The 13,067-nt window shown below is 42.8% G+C and overlaps 1 protein-coding gene across 1 annotated transcript in view; it reads left to right on the top strand.

The window, feature by feature from the left end:
* The first annotated feature begins 8,485 nt into the window (after nt 1–8,485).
* LOC115110400 (protein TANC2-like) overlaps nt 8,486–13,067 on the top strand; it is a 152,474-nt gene continuing 147,892 nt past the window's right edge. The window contains exon 1 of the mRNA XM_065010153.1: nt 8,486–8,838. The gene's annotated coding sequence lies outside the window, so the exon portion shown is untranslated. The remainder of the gene's footprint in view (nt 8,839–13,067) is intronic.

The following is a 13,067-nucleotide window of genomic DNA, read 5'->3' on the forward strand; positions in this document are numbered from 1 at the left end:
ATATGCCACACACACATTGTGATGACAGAGAAAGGCATGCTAGAAGGGCTATCTGCCATTGCTTGCATCTTTCACATATCCTCTGTGGGAGCTTTTTATAGAGCGGAAATGTTCTTCTTTGCATCAAGTACCAACTATTTTTAACATCTCATATTCCCAAGATACTTTGGAGTACCAGGCGTGTTACATTGTACCGTGGAGTTTGGGTTACCAGCTGGGAAGGTTCTTATGTAAAAACACCCGCCTGGATTGACCCGGTGCTAGGCACCGATCCAGTTAGAGATCCAGTATGTAGATACTGTAGATATTTAGAGGTGTGGTGTGGAGCTAAATTTGGTACCTATTGTTTTGTTATGCCAGGTCAGGTCATCACTCTACTGTGCTGATAGAGGCCTCATGCAGTCCTTCCTCTTCCTCTGAAGAGGCAATTCGTTCACAACTAAATCAATTACCTGCTTGCCGGCCAAAAGCAACATTCTTCCCTAGTAAGGCAATCAATGTTTCTTTTTTGTTTGTTTTCTTTCGATTTTTATTTTTCATCTCTCTACACAATCAAAAATGGCTCCATCCATGATTTTCCCTCTCAAACAGAACCCCATGTTCGAATGTGGAGCTTGATGTCCAGATAGGCTTAGAGCCTTTTCATGTACCTGACTGACTCACATACGGTTGGTTGAATTTGGTGAAGAGACTTTCGGCAACTGTTCCTCTTCTCGCCAGTGGAGGCCAGCAAAGGGTCACCACTTCTCTCCTCCTGTTCTGATACAGTGATGACAATTGTCCTCTTACCCTCCTACCACTGACTGTAGTCAAAACTAAAACAAGACTTCAATGGTAAATGTACTGTACCACCAAACAATCAGTTGTTTGAACCTGTCTAATAGATGCATATACACAGACACAACTGTATGTGTAGAGGGAAAACACCAAGCATTCAGAAAGTACAGCCCTGTAGATAATTCACTATTCTCAGTGTTGATCCAAAAATAAACCCAAATGTTGTCCTGACATTTGCACAATCATTTGTATCAGTGTGAAGTCAGAAGTGCCAATGGAGACTGGGTGGTACCTAGAAAGGGTGTCACAATTACCACAACCTCACTTGTGTGTTGACCCTCACTTGTGTGTGTTGGCATCTCGCCCTTCAATGAGATAGATGCCCACATCCTGCCCCCCTCCAGGACCCTCTTCCACTGAAGCTAATGGTCCCCGTTGTCTGTACCGTCAACCTCCACATGCTGGTCACCATGGCAACAGGTTAGTGGCATGCGATAGCCCACTGTCACAGGGGAATTCCTCCATTTAACGGTTCACTTGCCAGAGACTCACATCAACACCACGGGGGGGCTCGCCTTAGCCCCAGTCCCTAGCAACTGGTTGCTATGCTACCCCGTTGCCATGCAGAGAGTGCCATGTTTTTTTAACAGTTGGTGATGATCACCTCTCCCACACACAGAATCACACACACACTGACCACACACACCGTCACTATTGCATACCATTCAGAGAGAAGACACCTTGTCCCTCTTTATCCTTGTGTCACAGCAAGACAGCAACTAAAGTTCCACTGATCAAGTTGAGAAGACACAAAGTGGCTGTGAGACACTTATGGCCAGCGTGCAGTATGACCTGACCTGACACTCTTCAAATGAAACCATTTTTGCATGCCTTATTGGATGATTTGGGGAGAAATCTAGCCTCCTCTCCATTCACACTGTGAAATGACACACGGTTGTCACGATGAAAACCGTAGTAAATAAATAAATCATATCGTCAATAACTGCATTCACAATGACCTTCACAACAGCAAAGTCATATGCATACACAGGCTACATAGTGCATACCATACCAATGAAGATGAATTGAAGGACAATATTTTTTTTTAAATTAAAAGACAGTTATACCCATTTCAATCACAACTTTTGATGTGACACTGATGGCTGGCCCAAATTCTTCCAAAACAGATATACCAGAGTGGGATAAAATGATTAGCAGGATCAATTGGCATGTGCTCCGTCTCTGATGGTGCTTAGCTGGCATGGACCAATAGGAAGGATGCTGCCTGGAGCTCAAAATAAGCCTTCTATCTCCAGCACCCACAAAAGGGGGCTCCACCAATGTCATCTCAACCACCCCGGAGGTTAGTTCTTCCAAGGAAGAAAGAGAATGTCAACAGGATAAGCAACACCCGAAACTCCCCAAAATATTCAACCTTTCTTCTGCTATCTTGTGGCTAATGCTGCAACATGTTGTATAACCCACTCAGTTCAACGTGAAGGGTAATGTTGTCATGAAGAGTTAACCTGATTGAATTAAACTGATTAAATGCAATTAAGGGCACACAGCCTCAATACAGTGAGCAAAGGTAATCATAAGCATTTACTAACTAGCTCCTAGATGCTAGGAGACCTCTTGTTCCTCTACTCATCTGATAGACATGCCTTAAATCCCCTAACTAGATATTGGCATAAGATCAATAGTTTATGGGAATGTTTATGTCATTGTTTTAAGATTTATCTTCATAGCCCTCAAATCTGACATAGAAACATGACAGATGATGTTAGACACATGACAAATCATTGACAAATAATGAATCCATCTGTGCTTGAGTGAGTCTTAAGGTTTGTTTATATTTTGAGCCTGTTACTAAGGCTACCGTACTGTTTAATCATGAACTCAGGAGAGGTTCAACAGGGGACAGGAAGTAAACAGCAGCAACCTGCTTTGCCATGTTGCTTTGTTGAATCCATCCAGGGAGGGCTGGCAGGGTTTCCTCTCCAGGGGCCAGGGCAAAATAAATGAACTGGGCGGGCTAGATTAATAGATAGTCAGACACCCAGGGAGATCTGACTCGGAGGGGATGAAACGTGCAGCCTTGCGGAAAGGAAATCCAATTTAGATTATTGCAGCAGTCCCCGATACCCACCTGTGGGACCTAATGGCGCTAAAAATGGAAATGCTGAAAAAAATAATAGACCTTAATAACTTGTGTGTAATGGGACTGGGGGTCTGGAACATGTGTAATCTATCCTGTGATCAAAGGAACCAACAAACGTAAACAACTTAATCATTTTGTGTGTTGCAGATGTGTCTCAGAGGAATGAAGAGGCCTACTGTGTGTGTGTGTGTGTGTTGTGTTGTGTGTATGTGTGAGGAGACTTACACGTAATTCAATTTGGCCTCAGGTTGTATTGATGTGGGAGGATGGGTCGAAGATTCCTTAAACAGCCCATTCAATTTTTCATCAGAGTTTGCCTTTTCATCCCAGGCAGGTGGGAAGTGACATTTTGTTAGGGCTCCCTTAACTAGATATATGGGGCTCGTGACCTTCTCAGGTATTACTTTTATTAAGAGAAGCAACTTAAACCAGTAAGTCAATGTCAACCGACTGACGTTGATGGAACGGCTGCCTACTGCATGCTGGCAGCCATTGTCTGTTGAGCGAAGTTGGACTTCGGGAAATTCCAGTATCAATTTCAAATCAAGATAGGTTGAATTGTGGACCTTATACAGTAAAATGAAGAACAATCTATTGAAATCTACAGGGAAATACACAATGTTTAACATATCCAGCAAATAATATTTAAGTCAGCACGGTTCATTCCCTGTTCTCTCTATTTAAGTCACTACCATGTTATGGGTGTTTTCATTTTTTATTGTAATTATCTGCCTGCCTGGCTCCATTGTCATATTAATGCGTTCTTCTTTTCTATAACCTCTCTCTGTACTTGGCTATACTCCAGGTTATAGAGCAGAGCTGCAAATGATGCATTGACATCGTAATAAATAGAATTCAATACAATGTTTTGGGTGTATAGAAATGTTAAGATATATTAGTGTAAGCAGCTAACAAACAGCACAGCTTGGTTATCATAAACACAAATTGAAGGTGCTAAGAGCTGGTTTGGGACTTTCACAAAGAGGAACTGGTCATCAGTCTAAAGCATGAAATGGTTTGGAAACATTGCGGTAAAGCATTAAAATCCCATCCATTCTCTCAGGCCAGTTCAAAGCCTCAGCCAACAAACCCGACTTATCAATCACCGCTGTTTAATTCAATTAAGCATTGGCACTGAACAACTGGGAATCTAATCTATTTTGCGTTAGGCTTTTTCCTTACTTTGTCCATTACGTTGGCCTGGCACAGTCTTTTGACTCAACACATTGCATTTCAAAAGGAATGTGTCTTTCTTTGTCAATCTGTGTCCGCATGTAAATCACAGATGGAAGGATGTGTGTGGATACTTTGACCAGACATGTTGTCACATGATTCACATGAAGAGTAAGTATGTAGGCCACGTTATTGTTGACGGTTAATTTGTGTGCTGAAGAACTGGTTCAGTGGGTTTGCAAAAATGGCTTCAGTAAGCTTTAGTGTCTAATTTTTGGGACAGCATGGCATGTGTGTGGTCCTTGGAGGACTTACAAAAATAGAATAAATACATTCTAGAACATAACTATCTTTTGTTTGAGTCCACTGAAAGGGAATAAGCCATTGTTAGGTCATTAATGTCCAACCCCAGATATATTTCGTACACGATTAGCATCTCTCAAACATAGTCCAGAGACCAAGTGAAATGGCATTCCTATCTCTGATTTGTGATGAGGGAATCATACATTTGCATTATGATGAGAAGATAGCACAGAAATGCATCCCAGCCTCGTCTGCATGTCTCTCTTCACCTTACCTCCATGTGCAGGCCTTCCGAACCGTTGTTGTTTGATCAACCCCTAGGACTGATCCAGATGTTTACATTCTTTCCAAAAATTAAAATAAGTTGACAGCCGCTTCTCCTTCCTCCCATACGGCATTGGCCCACTCCAGGGCTTTCCCTGAGAGACAGGAGACGAGGGCGGACACGATCCTTTGGCCCGAAGGAGCCGGGTGGATGGTTGCTAGGTAGAGCTCCAGCTGGAGTAGGAACCCCTGACATCCCGCAGCCGTCCCATCATACCCCTTCCGAAGATCGAGCTGAATCCCACTGGGACAGGGTGAAGGAGGCGTGAGTAGTGGTGTCCTTGGTGGTGATAGTGGGGACACTGGAGGAACTCCTCTTCTCTCCCAGCGGTCCAGATTCTGCAGGACGCGATCCATGGCGATGCCGAGATGTTGTAACATGGCCGCATGCTGCTGGACGCGCTCTTCAACCCCTAATCCGGGGTTGTCTGCTCCTGCTGACTCCATATGGTTTAGTGCGTGATTCTGTCAGAAGCTGAGTGTAGCTGGTGCATGAAGTCAGGAGCAGGAGAGCAAAATGAGTGAGCAATGTACTTTACTCATACAATAAAGGCACAAGGTAAACAAATACACTTGACCAAAATCCAACGGTAAATATTACGCAAGGGTGAACACAGCACTCGTCAAAAACCAACCATAATGAACCGAACTGAACATAGAAATAATCACGCACAACAAACATGGGGGAAACAGAGGGTTAAATACATGAACATGTAATTGGATAACGAAAACCAGGTGTATAGAAAATAAAGACAAAACCAATGGAAAATGAAAGATGGATCAGCGATGGCTAGAAGACCGGTGACGTCGACCGCCGAACGTCACCCGTACAAGGAGAGGGACAGACCTCGGCGGAAGTCGTGACACCCTCATTATATTATCACATTCATTCTGGTAATATACAATAAGTAAGAGGTAGTTGAATCAAAAGAAAAAGGAAATAGTTAGCTTAAAGTTCCAACTTGTGACAGGCAAAGTAAGCATTTCACGGTAAGATCTACACCTGTTGTATTCGGGGTATGTGACAAATTAAGTTTGATTTGATGGGTGAGAGGATGTTCATTTGTTAGATTGTACATTGTAGTGTTCCATCTCTATAGAATGTGGGTATTGCGATATGTGAGTATTATAGTATTTCCCACACAAAGATTCACAGAGATTACACACATCTAAAGCAGGAGTAAGCAAGGTATGTGGATCTCAGACAGATATCATTTTCGCTATGAGAAAACTCCATGATAAATCAAAGCAAGGATGGACCAGAAGTCAAATTAATGCCTGTATCTATCAAGAGTTAGCTTTCCTAGACAAAACAAAACTCTTGAGACTACAGCAGTGTGTGTGTGTCAGACGAAGCCAGCATGACCCATTCCGAGATTGGAGACACTGGCTACGTAACCCACAAGACCTCCCTCCACTTGTGTAAATAACCTCAATTGCAATTACATAGCAGGTCCTATGTACCTACAATGTTGTTACTACAGAGTTATTCCGTAAATAATGTACATTTGATTGACATGACCTTGCATTTTACAGTATGCTACTTTGACAATGCTGCATTCATAACCAAGTGGGAAGGTGGAAATGACCAGTTGTGAAGTTGTAAATACTAGTTGGATGCGTGCACCTGTACATAGCCCACCTATAATTTAGCCCAAACAACTACCTCTTTCCCAACTGTATTTAATTTATTTATTTATTTTGCTCCTTTGCACCCCATTATTTTTATTTCTACTTTGCACATTCTTCCATTGCAATACTACCATTCCAGTGTTTTACTTGCTATATTGTATTTACTTTGCCACCATGGCCTTTTTTGCCTTTACCTCCCTTCTCACCTAATTTGCTCACATTGTATATAGACTTGTTTTTTTTACTGTATTATTGACTGTATGTTTGTTTTACTCCATGTGTAACTCTGTGTCGTTGTATGTGTCGAACTGCTTTGCTTTATCTTGGCCAGGTCGCAATTGTAAATGAGAACTTGTTCTCAACTTGCTTACCTGGTTAAATAAAGGTGAAATAAAAAAATAAAAAAAACATGCTTTGAACTCATTGAGATACTCAGATTGACTAATGGCCAACAATCTACGTCAAGCATAAACTAAAAGCACAACTATCATGCTTGTAAACAAATTATAGTGTTCAAAAACCATATTAATAGATTGCTTTTAATAAATCATATTTTGTTGTTGCATTTAACTGCTGAAAATGCTGTTATCGAGGTATCCTAATTTTCTTAGTAGGCGACGTGAGAGGTCAGCCTGTGGGAGAAGTCGTAGCTCAGGGATGATAGAGTTGGAGGGGACCACTTACTAGTTAGCTAGCACACAGTGTCACTCCTGCCTGCTGTGTACCGGAGAAAACTGTGCGTGACAGGCGGGGGTGAAGGACACTGTCTACTGGTCGTCCCCTTCTCCCGCCAGCCTCCCGCTAGGGTGACAGTATGTGCTAGCTTGCTAGTTAGCGACACTGTGTGCTAGCTTGTTAGTTAGTTAGCTAGCGCACGGAGTTGCCCCTGCCTCCCGCCAGCTGTGTACTGGAGAAAACTGTGTCTGACAGGTGGGGGAGAAGGACACTGTCTAAAGCACAGCATTAGGGAGGCTAGGGCAACACCGTGTGCTAGCTAACAAGCTAACTTGATAGTTAGCAACACCATGTGCTAGCTTGCTAGTTAGCTAGTGTAACATTATAACTTTAGTCCGTCCCCTCACCCATACCCGGGCTCGCACCAGGGACCCTCTGCACACATCAACAACTGCCTCCCACGAAGCATCATTACCCATCGCTCCACAAAAGCCGCAGCCCTTGCAGAGCATGGGGAACCACTACTTCAAGGTCTCAGAGCGAGTGACGTCACCGATTGAAATGCTATTAGCGTGCACCACCGCTAACTAGCCAGCCATTTCACATCGGTTACACTCACCCCCCTTTTGACCTCCTCCTTTTTTCCGCAGCAACCAGTGATCCGGGTCAACAGCATCAATGTAACAGTATAACTTTAGTCTGTCCCCTCGCCCCTACCCGGGCGCAAACCAGGGACCCTCTGCACACACAGACAACAGTCACCCACGAAGCATCGTTACACATCGCTCCACAAAAGCCGCGGTCCTTGCAGAGCAAGGGGAACCACTACTTCAAGGTCTCAGAGCGAGTGACGTCACCGATTGAAACGCTATTAGCGCGCACCACCGCTAACTAGCTAGCCATTTCACATCGGTTACACTAGCACACGGTGTCGCCCTCGCCTCGCGCCTGCCTTGTACACGAGTCCTCCTTAGGACCAGCTGGCTAAGCTAGCACACAGTGTCCTTCACTCCCGCCTCCCGAACACCTGCCCTCGCTTTCGTCAACAGAACTGCGAGAAAACAGTGCCCGACAGGGGGGGCGAAGGACGCTGTCTACCACTGGTGTACGGCTAGCTTAGCTACCATTGTCGCCCCCGCCCCTTCTTCTGTGGGGTTTATCGGCAGCTGATATCCAACATTATTTATGCATTAACGCCACCTACTGCCTTCCACCTGTCCTAACTTAAAAATGGACCAATACAAGTATAGAGAAGAGTTCCTGCAGATTCAGGAATGCCCACGTGCAGGAACGCCCCCACATTGCACCCTTCTCGAAAATACCACCTTCCCACTTGAATTTGAACGCAGGATCTGAGCACCCGCCCCCTCATGAATAATTCAGCAGCCACTCGCGCCTCATGCGACTGTATGAAAGCGTTTTCAACAGACACACACATCTTCTTAGCAATGTTTGGTCCTTCTCTTGCAGTCGCATAATGAATAGTATCTCGTTCTTCTTCACTGGGTGGTTATTATTGGAGGCAAATTGAGCGAAATTCCGGGATTTTTTCCTCCCTCAAAACCTGGAGTAGGAGGTACCTCAGTGGGAGAAGGACGGAACGATCGAACACGTCGAATCTTTACGCACGCTCGCGAAGGCTGTGTTGTGGTCCAGCTGCTTTCTGGAAATCTTGCTGAAACGTTAGCTAGCCATTGCACTGACGTTTATCTACGAACTGACACGGGTTTAATGGTCAGTGGGACGTTCTTGCCTCGGCTTATTTGACAGTGGAGGAGGTGAAAAAAATCAAGGTACGTGACAGCGAATGACAATGCTACATTTGAAACACGAAATTCGAATGAGTTGGCATAATAACGTTAGTCCTAGCCAAATAATGTGATGTTCTTTAAGCGTTCGGTATCTGCTGTGCTGCACTGTTTTAGCTAGCGCTTGCTATATATCCGCATCGAAGTGTCCCAATCATCTATTGTAATTGCAGGTAGCTAGCAAACTAACATAGTTAGCATTCGCTATTTGACAACCATGTCATTTTCGAACATGTTTTTTACTGTAGTTATATTTAGCTGGACAACCTAAAGCCACACAGTGAACAATGTGGCCATTTAGTTACACAAAGAAACGCCTTTTGTGTATTCTTTCGCCATACGCCTCAAACTGACTTGCTGAACATCTTTGAATTTAGAATGACAGCTACCCCCCTGGCTAACGTTAGTTAAATATAGAGTATGTGTATTAAGAGTCATTATGCCCTTGGTGAATTATACCATGGCATTTGCTGAATGGCTCTGTAAACCAAATGTATACATGCTTAATCTTTGTGCATTCACAACCCCCATACATTTTAAAGCAAACTGGCGCTAGGACATTGAATGCATTACTGCCATTATGGATTATGTGTTTCTTACATTTCCAGTGGTGACAGAACTGGGTCTGGTTTCCCAAAAGCATTTAAAAGAGAAATGTAATCTCTAGCACCACGCCAACATCAATATATGCCAAATGGCGTGTTTCTGGGTTTTGTTGATGTTCGGGTGGTGCTGGAGATTATGAATATGAAGTTGAACAATTTAGAAATGGCCCTTTAAGGCTAAATTCGTCGTTCGAACCTTCGTAGGAGCAGCTAAATCTCTGAGCTGTTTACCAAAACCATCGTTATAAACTTGAAAACGATTAATCTAACATGCTGACCAGACCGCATGTGTGTTTGCGCCATCGCGCGCATGTTGATTTTGCCCCTCCACACCAGATGCGATCAGGACAAGCAAGTTGAAATATAAAAACAAACTTTGAACCAACTATTAATTTGGGGACAGGTCGAAAAGCATTAAACATGTACGGCAATTTAGCTAGCTAGCTTGCTGTTCTTAGCTAATTTGACATTGGGTTTTACCTGATTTAAAAATGTTATTTTACCTAACTAGGCAAGTCAGTTAAGAACAAATTCTTATTTTCAGTGACAGCATAGGAACACTACCTTGTTCAGGGGCAGAACGACAGATTTTTACCTTGTCATCTCAGGGATTCGATCTTGCAACCTTTTGGTTACAAGTGCATCTTTAAGCTCTAACCACTAGGCTACCTGCCGCCCCAGTAGAGCACAAAGTCCTGCACAAGGTCCTCTACTCCGACAATTAATCCACAGATAAACGGGTAAACCGAGTTTGTTTCTAGTAATCTCTCCTCCTTCAGGCTTCTTCTTCTTTGGATTTTATATGGTGGTTGGCAACCAACTTTAAAGTGCATTACCACTACCAACTATGCACTACCAACTGGACTGGAGTGTGGACCTTAGTTCATCTTTCAGTCACCCACAGTGGTATATGCTCCTAAAAAAAAATATATATATATATATATATATACTTAAGATGAAAACCGAGTTGACTGCATTACAATATAAATCCAGTAGGCTATAGGCTTATTTCAATCATATGTGACCCGTTTCAAGAAGCTAGGCATATGTTTCATGTCACTACTTCATGGGAGGGGCATTTGAACTTATTTTTTTAGAAATAAATACAAATATTTTTTTGGGCAGACATGCCTTCTGTAATATGTTAACTTTAATTTGCCTTAATATCAAACTTGTATGCCATCTGTAATCAAACATTGCATACAAAATAGCATGAGAAAATACATAACATATGGCAATCATATAAAACGAAGACTTAAACTTTTTCCACATTTTGTTATAGTACAGCCTTATTCTAAAATTGATTAAATAAATATAAATCCTCAATCTGCAGACAATACCCCATAATGACAAAGCAAAAACAGGTTTTTAGTAGTTTTAGAAAATGTATTAAACTTAAACAGATACCTTATTTGCATAAGTATTCAGACCCTTTGCTATGAGACATGAAATTGGGCTCAGGTACAACCTGTTTCAATTGATCATCCTTGAGATGTTTCTACAACTTTATTCGAGTCCATGTGGTAAATTCAATTGATTGAACATGGACATGGAAATTCCTGTTCCTGTCTATATAAGGTCCCACAGTTGACAGTGCAGAACAAAGACCAAGCCACGAGGTCGAAGCAATTGTCTGTAGAGCTTTCGAGACAGGATTGTGTCGAGGCACATATCTGGGGAAGGTTTCCCAAAAATGTCTGCAGCATTGAAGGTCCCCAGGAACACAGTGGCCTCCATCATTCTTAAATGGGAGAAGTTTGGAACCACCAAGACTCTTAGAGCTGACTACCCGGCCAAACTGAGAAATTGGGGGAGAAGGGCCTTCATCAGGGAGGTGACGAAGAACCTGATGGTCACTCTGACCGAGCTCTATAGTTCCTCTGTGGAGATGGGATAACCTTCCAGAAGGACAACCATCTCTGCAGCACTCTACCAATCAGGCCTTTATGGTAGAGTGGCCAGACGGAAGCCACTCTATAGTAAAATGCACATGACAGCCCGCTTGGAGTTTGTCAAAAGGCACCTAAAGGACTCTCAGACCATGAGAAACAAGATTCGTTGGTCTGATAAAATAAAGATTGAACTCTTTGGCCTGAATGTCAAGCGTCACGTCTGGAGGAAACCCGGCACCATCCCTATGGTGAAGCATGTTGGAGGCAGCATCATACTGTGGGATTTTTCTTCAGCGGCAGTTACTGGAAAACTTGTCAGGATCAAGGGAAAGATGAGCGGCACAAAGTACAGAGAGATCCTTGATGAAAACCTGCTCCAGTGCGCTCAGGACCTCAGACTGGGGTGAAGGTTGACCTTCCAATAGGACAATGATCCTAAGCACACAGACAATGTAGGAGTGGCTTCGGGAGCAGTCTCTGAATGTCGTTGAGTGGCCCAGCCAGAGCCCGGACTTGAACCCGATCGAACATCTCTGGAGAGACCTGAAAATAGCTGTGCAATCCCCATCCAACCTGACAGAGCTTGAGAGGATCTGCAGAGAAGAATGGGAGAAACTCACCAAATACAGGTGTGCCAAGCTTGTAGCATCATACCCAAGTAGACTGGAAGCTGTAATCACTGCAAAAGGTGCTTCAACAAAGTACTGAGTAAAGGGTCTGAATATTTATGAATGAATGGAGAAAAATATATTTTCGTGTCAAATTGGCAGCCCATCCCTTATGGGATTAATTGACGCATAAACAAACATTATAATAATTCACTCTGGTAATTAAATTATAATTCTTCTTCTGGTGTTCTCTGCATTGCACATCGCATATTTTTTTTAATCAATACATAATTGTAAGGTTATCCAAACAATAATTGCATCCCTAGAGCAGTACAATAATATACACATACATACATACATGCATACCATATACAGACAAATACAGAAATCACATTTACACTTCTATTTCAGTTTTTGCTAAACAAAAAAACTGCTTTGTCATTATTGGGTATTGTGTGTAGCTTTTTAAAAATCGATTTTAGAATAAAGCTCTATTGGATCAGAATGTGGAAAAGTCATGGGGTCTGAATACTTTCCGAATGCACTGTTTATAGGCTACAGAACATTTATTCTCTTGATGGGAAAACTGTATTGATGACTTTGAATAGCCATAAATAATTTTAAGAGCTACAGTGAGCTGTTGAGCCTATATTCTGGAATCATTTTCAGCACGGAGCAACTATTGTAACGACACCTCGTTAACACTCGTAAGCCTAAATTCCATCGCTATTGGGAAACTGGGCCTGATCTGCCCTAGAAAGCCTATGTAAATTACGATCGCCTTACGATCGCCAGAACGGCCATTTGGGGGGGGGGGGGGGGGAACTGCCATTTGTGCTCTAAAATTAGAACTGGGTCTGGTTTCCCAAAAGCATCTTAATTAAAGAGAAATGTAAAATAAAAATAAAAATCTACTTCATAGTCATCATCTCCAGCACCACTCCAACATCAATATATGTCAAATGACACGCTTCTATGTTTTGTTGGGATTGTGCTGGAGATTATGAATATGAAGTCGAACAATTTATAAATGTCCCTTTAAGGCGAAGTTCATCGTTGGAACATTCGTAGGAGCATAGTTAAATCTCTGAGCTGTTTCCCAAAACCAT

Source organism: Oncorhynchus nerka, linkage group LG26, assembly GCF_034236695.1.
Source record: "Oncorhynchus nerka isolate Pitt River linkage group LG26, Oner_Uvic_2.0, whole genome shotgun sequence".
In the NCBI taxonomy this organism is placed as follows: Eukaryota; Metazoa; Chordata; class Actinopteri; order Salmoniformes; family Salmonidae; genus Oncorhynchus; species Oncorhynchus nerka.